Here is a 13089-nt window from a genome sequence, read left to right as displayed (position 1 = left end):
ATTTGGGTGGATTTGACCTATCTCTGGCCCCCCTTGCTCGATCTGGTTGGTTGACATACCCTTGTGACCGTTAGAGCCAATAGAATCGAAGGAGGATACTTACATAGACACACATTGTAAAGAAAAAATGTTGCCGCTTCGCGTGTGGAAAGCGAAACTAAACTGGAGGAATGTCTCCTTCTGGAGTTTGGAAACTAAAACGCAGTTGTATTGCTTATGGATTATCAGAAATAATTTCAAAGAAGGCACAGACACATAGGATGAACCTATGGATTAACTGCAGCATCGTTTTTTTATCGTTTTAATGCCATTGAAGACCACTTTTGACCAAGGTAAGATATATTTACGTGTTTAGCTTCTTAGCTCCACATGTGATGATGTACGCTTTCGTTGATAGCGTCGCGAATGTTTATCACTGAGTGTTGAGGTGGGCACCGTTAGATTCAGTGTCTCCAGGACACCAAAAAATAGTGTTTGGTTGTGCATCTAGGATAAGTAATAAGGGAGTTCTGAGTGAGTTTATGTGTCTTAGTCGGTCCCGTTTTTTCGATCGAGGCTAATTCAGAGGCTGAGTGCTAGCATTGTGGGTTTTTTTTGAAAAAAAAAATTAAAAAGATCAGTTAGCTGAGTTTCTTCCCGTTACATGGATATAACACATTCATAGTTTTATTCAATATTAAGATTCCTTAGACGTTGTTTCCTGCAAATGACGCGTTTATCCGCCCGGTACCGGGGGGAAGGCGTGAAACAGGTTAAAAGAAAAAAATACATGGATAAAAGTTACAGTGCAGTTTAAGATATGAATAGTTCAATTAAAATCAGCGGCAAAAAGAAAAGTCTTCAGCCTGGATTTAAAAGTAGTAAGAGTTGCAGCGGACCGGTAGGTTTCTGGTAGTTTGTTCCAGATATTTGGAGCATAATAACTGAACGCTGCTTCTCCATGTTTAGTTCTGACTCTGGGGACAGAAAGCAGACCAGTCCCTGAAGACCTGAGAGTTCTGGATGGTTCATAATTTAGCAGCAGGTCAGAAATGTATTTTGGGCCTAAACCATTCAAAGCTTTATAAACCAGCAGCAATATTTTTTAAATCAATTCTTTGACACACAGGAAGCCAGTGTAAAGACTTCAGAACTGGAGTGATGTGATCCACTTTCTTAGTGTTAGTGAGGACTCGAGGAGCAGCGTTCTGAATTAGCTGCAGCTTTCTAATAGATTTTTTAGTGAGACCTGTGAAGACACCATTACAGTAGTCGAGTCTACTGAAGATTTTAGCATGGACAAGTTTTTCCAAATCCTGCTGACATTAGTATTTTTATCCTAGATATATTCTTAAGGTGATAGTAGGCTGATTTAGTAACTGTTTTAATGTGACTGTTGAAACTCAGGTCAGAGTCCATGACTACACCTAGATTTCTGGCTTTATCTGTTGTTTTTAACATTGCAGACTGAAGCTCAGCACAACTTTTATACATTCTGCCTTGGCTTAGAACAGGGGTGGGGAACCTCCGGCCCCCAGGCCGTATACGGCCCGCGAGACCATTTGGTACGGCCCTCGAGGTACTTTATAAACACACGCAAAAAAGAAAGAAATTAAAGAAATCTAGACCGCAAAAAAGTTAAACAAGCGAGTGCCTGTTTTTCCTGGCCAAAGTCAGGGTCCTTGAACACAACACGAGCCTAACGTGTCATCACGTGGTATATGTCTCGTCTGACAGGGGTGCAGTTCTGACGGAGAGCACCAGAACGCGGCTCCGGCACTTCCAAAAATTGCAGTACCCATAAGGAGCCGTACACATGCCGCAGTTTTTGCGTGGCTGCGTCTTTAGTTGTAAGCACAGTGGCGATCTGTTCATCTGTTATACTGATCATACAGTCAATAACGTTGTTGTTATTAGCATCTGGTTAGCTAGCCATGCTAACGGATATAAGAAGCTTTTTCTCCAACCAGTGAGGTAAAGGCACATCTTTATATGATCATTATAGTTATAAAAAAATAAGAGAATAAAGTAAACAGGTATAAAATACTATATGAGAGTAAAAAAAAGTAGTTATTAATAAACAAGAATACAGTTTGAAAGGGGAGTGATTTGTAAAATATCCATAAAGAAAAATAAATCTGCTTACAGTTCTGTTTCATATGGGTTTTGAGAGATGTATCCATAGATCTCTTCATTTTGCTCTCAAAGTGCACCAGATTGATGCTTTTAACTTCAACATTAAAAAAAAAATCTTCCCGGGGGAGCATGCCCCCTAGAGAAGGTTAGGTTCCCCCCCCCACTTAAATCATGTCCACATGGATAGGAAACTAAATACATTTGCACACATCTTGTGTCCAATAACTTTCTGTTTTGGTGGTCATGCCACAACCGTGCACGTAGTATTTTTAAGCAGAGGTCAATAATTTGTACGGCCCTCGGAGGATGTTGAAAGAATTGAAATGGCCCTTGAGAGGAAAAAGGTTCCCCACCCCTGGCTTAGAACCTCAGTTTTATCTTTGTTTAATTGGAGAAAGTTCTGACACATCCAGTCATTGATTTGTTCAATGCACTTACTCAGTGTTTGAATTGGAGCATAGTCTCCTGGTGAAATGGTTACATAAATGTGTGTGTCATCCGCATAGCTATGACACTTATAACTTATTTTGTTGTTTTTCATTATCTGAGCCAGTGGTAGCATGTAGATGTTAAAGAGAAGAGGCCCCAAGATGGAGCCTTGAGGTACCCCACATGTCATATTTGTCAACTCAGATGTGTATTTACATAGAAACAAAGTTTTTTCTGTCTTTTAAGTAGGATTCAAACCAATTTAGAACTGTTGCCGAGGGTACAGCAGAAAAAAACATAATGCAAGTTTTAATTTAAAGATAACAACAGTTAAGAACAGAAAATACATGGTCACAAGGCTTTAAAACTAAATAACATATCCTATGCTATTAAATAGGGAATTCCAAAGTACATAGAAATAAAAGGCGAGCCTCAGGAGTGTTTCAGATCTACCTTGACTATATTTAAACATTCAAAAAGCATCTGAACACTTATCAACTTGGTGACCGGCATGGCAGTTTGATTCCCTCGAACGTGCATGAGTTAGCATGTTGGATGGGTTTTCATTCCATTCTTCATGCTTTGGTTCATTTGGGCTTGCAACATTGTGACTGACGGGAACGCCAAGCTGTTTGCTATGCTAACCAGAGTACATGTTGCTAACGGAACTAGTCCCTGTGAACTATTTTTCCACGTTACATGCATCAATCTACCGGTGAGGGTTTGGTAGGTGAACACTAAACATAAAGCCCCTGCTTGGAAAACTAACTGTGACTTTACCTTAACCTTTTTCCTTCCCTACTTCGCTCAGCCTCCATCAAGGATATAATGAAGAACACATCTGTTTTGTTTGCCTCTCAGCGTAATTACCTTGCTCTAAACTAAAGCACATCTGCTGTGCAATCAAACCATCATTGCCATGGAAACTTAAACACTGTCAGAGTTTGCCCCCACAACCTCACCTCTCTGAGTGTCCTTTGCATCCTAGCCGTGACCCTTGGTTTGATTTCGTCTGCATGTGGAAGCGTGTTCTCATGTGAGTGCACACAGCGACCTCACCACAGCACGCGATAACGAGATGCCTTCAATGCCTCTCGGGTACACACACACACACACACACACACACACACATACACTCACCTCATTTATACAACCTTTCTCCGTGCTGTGAGTTAGGATGTGCTCCAGTGAGCAGCAGGGGTCAAGAGCTCATTGGTGGCCCAGGAGCGTTTCCTGCATCATGAGCTCGCACGGCACGTCGCTCCTCTGCCATGCCCGGAGAAACCTGCCAGATAAGGCCTCGTTATGTTGTCAATTCAATTATTCCCTGCGCTACTACGGGGAACATTTGTTTTCCTTATCACAGTCAAACATGTATTTTGAATTTGAGTTGGAGGAAGTAGCAGAGGATGTAAAAATACAGAAAAACACCTGGTTTAGTGACAAACCCCAGGCCAAATTTAGTCACAATTTGAAGCGAGCGGCAGGAGGATTACAGAGTTTAAACCGTGGGATTGTGTGCATATTTAGCTCAAGGCCATGACTGTCCATCTATAGCAGGTTTACTTCCAGACCCAGGGAGACATGTTTTTTACACTTTGCACACATCATTGAAGGATTATCCTGTTCTTTTGGAAAAGTCTTATTCGTTTTGAATACATTTTTATATACCATACCGTTACGAACAATTCTCACTAGAGCACCAAATGTTGATTAATCCACCCCTACATTTCTTTTCATTTAAAACCATAAAAAAATGTAACTGCATTTTTGCAGGCCGTGTTCAATCATTGTTTTTAGCTATACAGTACCTTTGAAAAATAATTCACTGAATGTTGTAAAAAACACTCTAAATCAATTTTCCGCATTATTGTGAACAGGAAAGTATAAAGAACCTCAAAGTGCATGAAGGGGGAACTTTGTTGGATTATTGAGGAAACACAATTGTTGTCCCGTGTGATTCCATGTTTTTCTTTTTTTCTTTTTTCTATGTTTAGGTAACTCCCATACTTAAGAAATGCCAGTTCCAATATTTGAAACCAAACTACAATCTGTTCCTAAATCAAGCTGTTTCGTTTAGGGATGGACATGTATCTGTATACGTCTGAGTGCAGGTGGAATTGACCACCTGATGTTGGAAATGTGTAGAAGAAAGCACGAAATATAAGGAGTAATGTTTTGTAAGCTATACGGATGATGGATGCACATTTCCGAACTGTTTAAAGAAAATGTAATGCTGCGTTCACACCGGACGCGATGCGAATATTCGCTTCGCTCTAATCGCTCCTATCGCATCGCTCTAAACGCTGGAGTTTCACCGCGGCTGCCAGCTGTGTTTACTCGCATCATTCAAACAAGACGCGCTGGCTCGGGAGCTACAACTACAACAAAATTAACATATTTGACCGTGATTAAATTGTAATACACGTTTCTAAATGATGCCGAAGTAACAACATACTGATACCGGTTAGTAAAAACCATGAATGAATGCTTGACAAGTCTGCAGACAAGACGGCAGGCGAAAAATCTTTTTAAATGCTTGTTTTCTGAATGAAGATCGGGTCGACCAGGCTAAGCTAACGTTGTATATGCTCCGTCCACACTCATAACAACGGCCTACAGACATAAATAAACCAGCGACTGTATTCGCCATGACACAGACAGTCTGTGGTTTGTACTTGTTTAACTTTTGTCCAGTTTCTGAACAGATATGAGGAGCTGTGAGCTCTGTGTGCTAACTGCTAACAGCTAACGGCTGATGTTGTGTGGTTGAACGTCAGTGACGGCAGGCTGAGATCCTCACCGCTGATTGGCTTCCGCGAGAACGCGTCGAGTTGAAAAAATTGAACTCTCGCATTTAACGCGGCACCGTTCAATCGCCTCAATCGCGTGATTCGCGCCGCGTCCACCGCTTCATGCGCGCCGTCGGAGCGAATTCGCGTCTGTCCGCGTCTCTGCATTGACTTTAGATGTAATCACGCCGCCCCCAATTATCGCATCGCGTCCGGTGTGAACGCAGCATAAGTCTTCAGATGAACCAATGGATTTGTGAGCCACAGACAGGGAGAATATTTCCCATAGAATTGTTTGTGGTTAAAAAAAAACATAGAAAAACAGCCCTTTAATAACCAGACATTGATCTTATCATTTACTTTCTGAAATAAAGACAAAAACATAGTCCAGAAAATGTGGTCCTTTTTGTCTTTGAGTGGCACTTGGTTTACAACATATAATGGATCTAGGAACTAATATTATTCAATCAATGTCAAATCACGCCTCAAGTGACATATACGCCACAAGTTATTCCGGGTGTATTATATGGGATAACTCGGGGATATTTTTATATAAAACCAGCGGAACAAAAACAGATATCTGCTCAAAGCTGGACTCCTGAGAGCACGCGATGTAGGCGCTCATCATGCAAACCCTTCTCTCCGTCTGATTTATGTCAATGACATTAGACTGGCAGGCAAATGTCTCTTCACATCATCGCTGCTCAGGTGATCCACTTTCACATGATTGAACTATGTGAGAGCACAGGATGTATAGCTTCAGTGTGGCGCAGAAGCTACACACATCCTCAACTGGAGGGAAAATGATTTTCCCCACGTATGGATATACATGTTTGATATTTTATTTAAATATGCAGCAGTTTGGCTCCGTTCCCACAGGCGCAAAGTGTTCTCTACACCTGGTGGACCACACTAGATCTCAATTTTGAAGGGAAAGCAGCCGCCTCTGGAGAACATCAACCAAGTGAGGAGCGTTCAAGTGGAAAAACGAGTGGTTGGAATTGGCACAGGTTCCCAACAGTGTCACAATTTCCCTCCCGCCTTAAATCCAACATCCACCTCCCAGCTCATCAAATCCCACCAGTGGTGTGAAGAACTCACGCAGAGTGTGATCTTCTTCTGATTCGCCACAGGGAGGAAAAGTGGAGGGCAGAAGGTGGACGAGAGGAGAGAAGAAGAGATAGAAGGAGGGGTGGAAGAAGGTGGGGAGAGGTTGGGGAGGATGAGAAGAGGGAGGGAAAAGACAGGGTGGGATTTTTTTTTTGAACCTGATTTAACTTAATTACACTATTATTTTATTTAGTTTGACCTATTTTGGGCTAATTCCAAAAAAAAAGTAATTCACCCCAAAATGTATGTATGTATGTATATAAATGGAATGAGCAATGTGTGTCAAGGTAAACAATAGACAATGGAAACTGAAAAACATAAAAATAAGTAAATAAATGGCTACAAAAAACCTACTGGATCAGCACTGGACTGGCAATTCAACTATTCAAATGAATGGCTACAATATAAATGAAATATTTCGCAGCAAGATTCAAGTCCAGTAGAGGGCGAAAGATGAGGACAGCAACTAATCCAAGTTTCCCAACTATAACGAATATGAAAAGAATTGAATACAACTTTAATTTTGAGTTATAATAATGTTGCAAACACATAAAAAAGAAAAGCAATGTAATTTTTGTCTGGCATAGTTTAAAATCACACCTTTTTCATGAATAAATGCCAGGTATTGAAGTTAGTAAAGAAATATACGTAATTCAAATGTTGAAAGGGGAGGGTACATGATTATTAGGAATATCAATGTCTTTGTCACTAAATAAATAAATAAAAGGGAAGAGGCAGTTATATTTAAAGATTATCCTGTTTTATGCATTTATGTATGTGTGTGTGTGTGTGTGTGTGTGTGTGTGTGTGTGTGTGTGTGTGTGTGTGTGTGTGTGTGTGTGTGTGTGTGTGTGTGTGTGTGTGTGTGTGTGTGTGTTTATTAGACTAGCTAAAGTGTTTTCTAGAATGATGTCACTTCCCACGAGGACACAACTTTTTTTAAAACAAGAAATGCTACATGGACCATTTTAGGTCAAATCCATCTATGATAAACCATTAACACATTCAGGAGGTGTGAAAAGTCCAATGACATTCAGGTCATGACCGAGAAGGTGCAAAAGCATTCATACTAGTATTTTGTGCCTCTACTGTGACATGTTTACATGCTTTAATGTTCAAAAAACTCTTTATTTTTCTCATACTTGCCTGTGCTGCAGCACCCTCTGTCTGAAACCAGAGCCCAGTCTGCTCTGATTGGTTAGCTGGACAGCTCTATTGTGATTGTTCAAAGGCTTAGAGATTTGTCGAAAATGTCCTACACAATGTGTTGCGCTAACCACTGGAAGTGCAAGTGTAACATAGTGATGTCATTATGTTACTTAGTAAACAAAGGAGTCCAATGGAGGCGTTTCAGGCAGTGGGGGGGTAGCGTGTGGGAGAGAAACTCCCTGTGGATGGAACTTTGGGATTTTAGCCCTTGCTGACCATCTGTCGGTAAAAATGCGCTTCAACAACTCTCTGTAGATCCTTAAGTTAAATGCGTGAATCATTTTACTGTAGCAGCATGGCTATAGGCACTGATCTTTGAGGTTTATTTGCATTGAAAGGAGCACATTTTGGGCCAAATCAATGCATATATAAATGTATTTGATTATGTACAAATAGCACAGGAGCACAAAGACACAATGTACTTGGCAGCACATTGAGTGGTGCTATACATATTTTGCAGGTTTTTCTAAAATGACACACTTCTATTGTCTTATTTCTGCAGGTTATATCAATGCAATCCTTCTGAGTGCATTTAGTTTCTTTCATCTCATGCACTCACAGTAACCATCTGCACAGTTTGAAATATCTCTTGGACAAATCATATTTCACACTTTTAAACATTTCACCAGCACACACAGTTTATCCTTCAAATATGTGAACAAGTAGACTGACTTAGTGGACTTATTTTTGACATAATGGTCTTGTAATGCCAACTGGGAACGAGCCAGAGCCTGAATTAGGATGCAGCGCGTATGTCCAGTCCTAATCCCATAAACAGTAAATAATTAGTTATTTTATGGTGTACAGTATAGGCTGTATATATGCTTACTCTCCCCCTCTGTAAAGACCCTGAAAAGCGAAGGATAACAGGATATACAGGAGGGAGGCATGGATAAATCAGAGGGATGAAGGATAAACAGGACAGATTTGTCTGGAAATCCTGCCTCCCACTCCCTGTGTGTGTTACAGACTGCTTACACACACAAGAGAAACGTAGCTTCTGTAAAGCTTTTAGGATATGGTGGCTAAAATATAGGAAGCTACCTGACTAGCTTCAGAATTACGTCAAATCCTTGTTGTACCATCACATTTAAAGTTCACTTTGAACATTGTCTGCATGACTACAACTACACAAAAATATATAAAACAGCATTGAGTTCATAATTAACACTCTCTTAGACAGGCTTATGTTGTCAAGCCCAGAAAGAGAAGTATTTCCAAAAATAAAACGTCAAAGCCAGATTGTGTTTAGTTAAAAACAACCAGCTAATTGCCTCACAGAGAACATAATGTCTTCACAGCATATGCTCAGTGAAAACAGGCTGTCAATATACAGTTTAACAGCAGGGATAGGTGCCACGCAAATGTATATGAAGAAAAAAGATGTCAAACCGTGTGAACAATTGTGAACAACCAATCAGTATGACTTTTCCTCCAAAACATGTTTCCTGTTGTGGTGGCTGTACACTTCCAGCCGCCTCCTTTGGGTTGTTTTCCCTTTCCTTGTCTGTGTTTGTGTGGGCGTGGTGGCTGTCACTCTGGCTCCCGGCTCACCTGCTGCAATCACCTGTTCACCCTCCCCTACTACACACCTGATTCCCATCAGCCATCTACAACGGCATATCAGCGGAGGCTCCACAACCTGTCAGCGCCAGATCGTTGTTTAACCCACTGTGGTATAACTCCTAGCCTACTTAGCATTATTCAGCTATTTCCTCAAACACTGAATGTTCTTCTTACGTGTTTCTTCTTGTGCTCCAGGATCACTCTCCGACCGCCGAGTTGTCATCACCAGCCGCCACCAGTCGCCATTCCAGCCGGATTATTCTCTCTGCTCCTCCACCTCAAATAAAACCTTTTTTCAACACTCTGCCATGTCATGCATTTGGGTCCTCTCAGATACCGTAACACCTGTTTCAATTGATTGGATATTAACCAATTTTAGGAATCAATTTAAATAAAACGAGGCCATGTGTTATTAATTTGTGCGCACAAGATACTTTCTCGTTCGCACGAGAAAGTTACCGGTGCGCCAAGTAGGAAGTGGAGCACACAGGAGACAACTGTTTAATTGCAGACTGTTATGTTTATGTGGGGAAATGACAGTGCACCTCGGCCAGAGGTGTAGAGCTATTTGTTTAAGCACCGGATTCGCAAAACAGGAGAGTCTGTGAACCAGTCTGCCTTGATCTATGAATTCATGTCCGTGACTCTCAGAGTATCTGCTATCTGCGCGCAGAGAGCTGTGTCTTTACACACATCTGGCTAACTCCATATGTGTATTCCCAAGTGAAAGAAGTTCGTTTAATCTTAATCTTGATGTAGGCTAGTGCTAAATGAGTGCACCGGAACGAACGCCACTATCATAATATCTTCTGAAAACAAATGCCCACACATACACACACACACACAGACACAGACACGCACACAAACATACACACACACGCCCTGGCGACCGGACATCTTCTTCATAAAACTAATAATATGGCGTAATAATCGGGCAGTTCGATGTGTCTAACCATAAGAAAGTATCTTGTGCGAACGAGAAAGTATATCGTGCGCACGAATTAATAAAGAGTGGCCTCGTTTTATTTAAATTGAGGCCACGAATTACATCTCGTGCGCACAAATGGATAAAACGTGGCCTCGTTTTATTTATTCTTCTCTCGATGAACCCTCCAGGGCTCCGTAGAAACCACAGAAACTACAGCGAGAGTAATGATACAATTCATATAGCGCTTCTGTCGACTGCGACTTACAATAAGTGAATTCAAACCATTTAGGGAGAACTTTACAATATATCATTCCAAATCTGGAGTAAGTAAAAGCATATTTAGTTCTACTACGGACATATTGTAATGTGAGGCACTGTAAGGTGTTCTGATACAGAAAACAATGAACTCATAATTTTCTCAAACTTTTCACACTTATTAATTGGTGGTTTCTTGTTTGTAGTTAAAGTAGGACACAATGAGGGTTTTTTGCATGAGCTCTGAGATAAAAGCTGTAAATTGAGTGGCAGGAGGTTAATTTCCATCTACTGACTTGTGAGTTGCCTCAATTAGCGATGACATCATTGTGAACCAATTTAACACGGAGAAGACTCCAAAATAAACCTGCATGATATTTTTCATGTTGATGTCATTTATTATCTTTCCTTCTGTTTATTTCTTTCAATTTTCCCTAGCTTTCCTTCTTTACTCCCTTTTCTCCTTCAGTGTCCATGTCATGTCAACTTTCCCAGCGTGAAAAAAAAACATGGCGGACATACGTTTTCCTAGTGAGACCTCAAATAATTTTCGTAATATCTATTAAACTATAGATCTTATACATCCACTGGACGTATATTTGGATGGTAGGATATACACTTCTCACTAAAAATGTAATCAAAAAGCGCTTTAATGGCCAAACTATCCTACAATTTAGGATTTTCCACAAAAACATTCCGCCATGTTTTTTTTTCACGCTGGGAAAGTTGACGATCACGTGACACTGGTCATTAGAAATGAATAGGAACAAATATTGTAGCCATGTCACGTCTTGAGAGGGTTATTCGTGAACATAGTACGTCTTGCCCTGTCTCTTACATCAAGATTCAAGGAAAACACACACACACACACACACACACACACACACACACACACACACACACACACACACACACACACACACACACACACACACCTCTTTTTCTCAGTGCTTCTCTCCTGTGTGCAGACCTGCCAGAGTGCTCGACCTTAATTTCAGTTTTCTTAGTGAAGGGGAATGCATTAATGCCGGGAATATTACAGTAATGGCATGCATTAATGCTACACACGTGGCAGAGTAAACACTGTACATATGGAACGGAAAGATAACAGGGATGCACTTAGAGAAAAGCAGCCGAGCTGACGCTGTTATCTCTACACAAAGTGACGGGAAAAGGCTCGGGGCAACTTGAAAAGTGTTTGGGGGCTCAGAGCAGAGAGGTGTGTATACCATGTAATTAGTGTAAGGAAAACACATTTGGTATGTACACACCATCCATATTTCACAGTAGTCTCTCTGTCTGATAGCAGCACTTTTCACTTGAAATAACAGTGAATTAGCTGTGACACAGTAAGTTCTCACGCTATATGAGAGTACCCCCTGCGGTTGTAATCTGACAAGTGAAACCACACAAGGTTCATTAAAACTTAGAGCTGTTTACTACTGCATCCTCCTTCTATAGGTTCACATTCCCTTTGGCAGTGTACACACAGTCTGTGTTGTTGTGAAGGTTATCCGAGCACAGGGGAAATGATCAAGAGTGTTATTTTCCCAACAAATCCTGTTTCTGTCAAAACTCCATGCAGTGCTGGAAATGAATGAAGTTACAAGGTATTGAACTTAAGTTCAGATGCATTATTACAATTATACTGCCTTACAGTTCAGATATAATACTTTTGATTCCAATACACATCTTCCATTCAGTGGATTGTTTCTTATAAAGCTAGCCCCTCGTGTCCTTTCCTCTCAAAAGGACCATAAAGACATGTAAAAAGATTACAAAGAGTGAAAATAGATGCAAACAGTTGCAAAAATGACGAAGATTATTTTAAAGTGATACAAAGCAACTACAAAGAGACACAGAAAGACCAAAAAAAACACCAAAATAACTACAAATAGATGCAAAACAGCTGCAAAAATGACCAAAACTATTACAAAGTGATACAAAACAACTACAAAGACACACAAAAAGCCAACATAGAGACCAACAGGACTACAAAAAGATGCAAAAACTATTGACTACATAGAAAAATAATATTAAAAGATACAGCAAACATACTTATAACGGCCCATTTCAGACACACATATGTTATTTTAGGAGCTTAGTGTTCTTTTATATATATCAAGGTTCAAGGTTCTTTATTGTCAATCTGACATAGCTACGGAGTAATTATGCAGTTGAAAATCTTATGTCACAGGCTTCTCCAACAATGCAACATAATAACATAACATAATAACAATAAGAGCAAGAGCAATACAAAAATAATAATAGTTATAAAAATGAAATAAAGTTATGATGTGGAATAGTGCAGTATGAGTCTATATACAAGTTATTGGAATGATATATATATATTAGGTATTAGATACATACTACTGAGTAGCAGTTGAATGTTTGATGTTGTTTCAACAGTTCAATTGTTTAACAGTCTCACTGCCCGCGGGAAGAAACTGTCTCCGAATCTTCTTGTCCTTGCCCGGATGCTGCGGTAACGTCTGCCAGACGGCAACAGAAAGAACAGTTTGTGGCTGGGGTGATGGGGGTCTTTGATAATCCGTAGTGATTTCTTCCTGAGCCGCTGGGAGTAAAGGTCCTCCATGGATGGCAGCTCCGTCCTGGTGATGTGCTGTGCAGTTTTCACCACCCTCTGTAAAGCCTTACGATCGAGGTCGGTGCAGCTGCCGTACC

At 40.5% G+C, this 13089-nt stretch overlaps 1 long non-coding RNA gene across 1 annotated transcript; it reads left to right on the top strand.

Moving 5' to 3' along the window:
- Positions 1–9246: 9246 nt before the first annotated feature.
- On the top strand, positions 9247–9525 carry LOC117495586. The gene is made up of 2 exons (XR_004557193.1): positions 9247–9331; positions 9417–9525. It is a non-coding gene; the product is annotated as an uncharacterized LOC117495586 (long non-coding RNA).
- The last annotated feature ends 3564 nt before the right edge of the window (positions 9526–13089 follow it).

This window comes from Trematomus bernacchii, unplaced genomic scaffold (assembly GCF_902827165.1).
Source record: "Trematomus bernacchii unplaced genomic scaffold, fTreBer1.1, whole genome shotgun sequence".
Lineage (NCBI taxonomy): Eukaryota > Metazoa > Chordata > Actinopteri > Perciformes > Nototheniidae > Trematomus > Trematomus bernacchii.
Note: the sequence above shows the minus strand (reverse complement) of the source record. Positions and strands in the feature narration are given on the sequence as shown.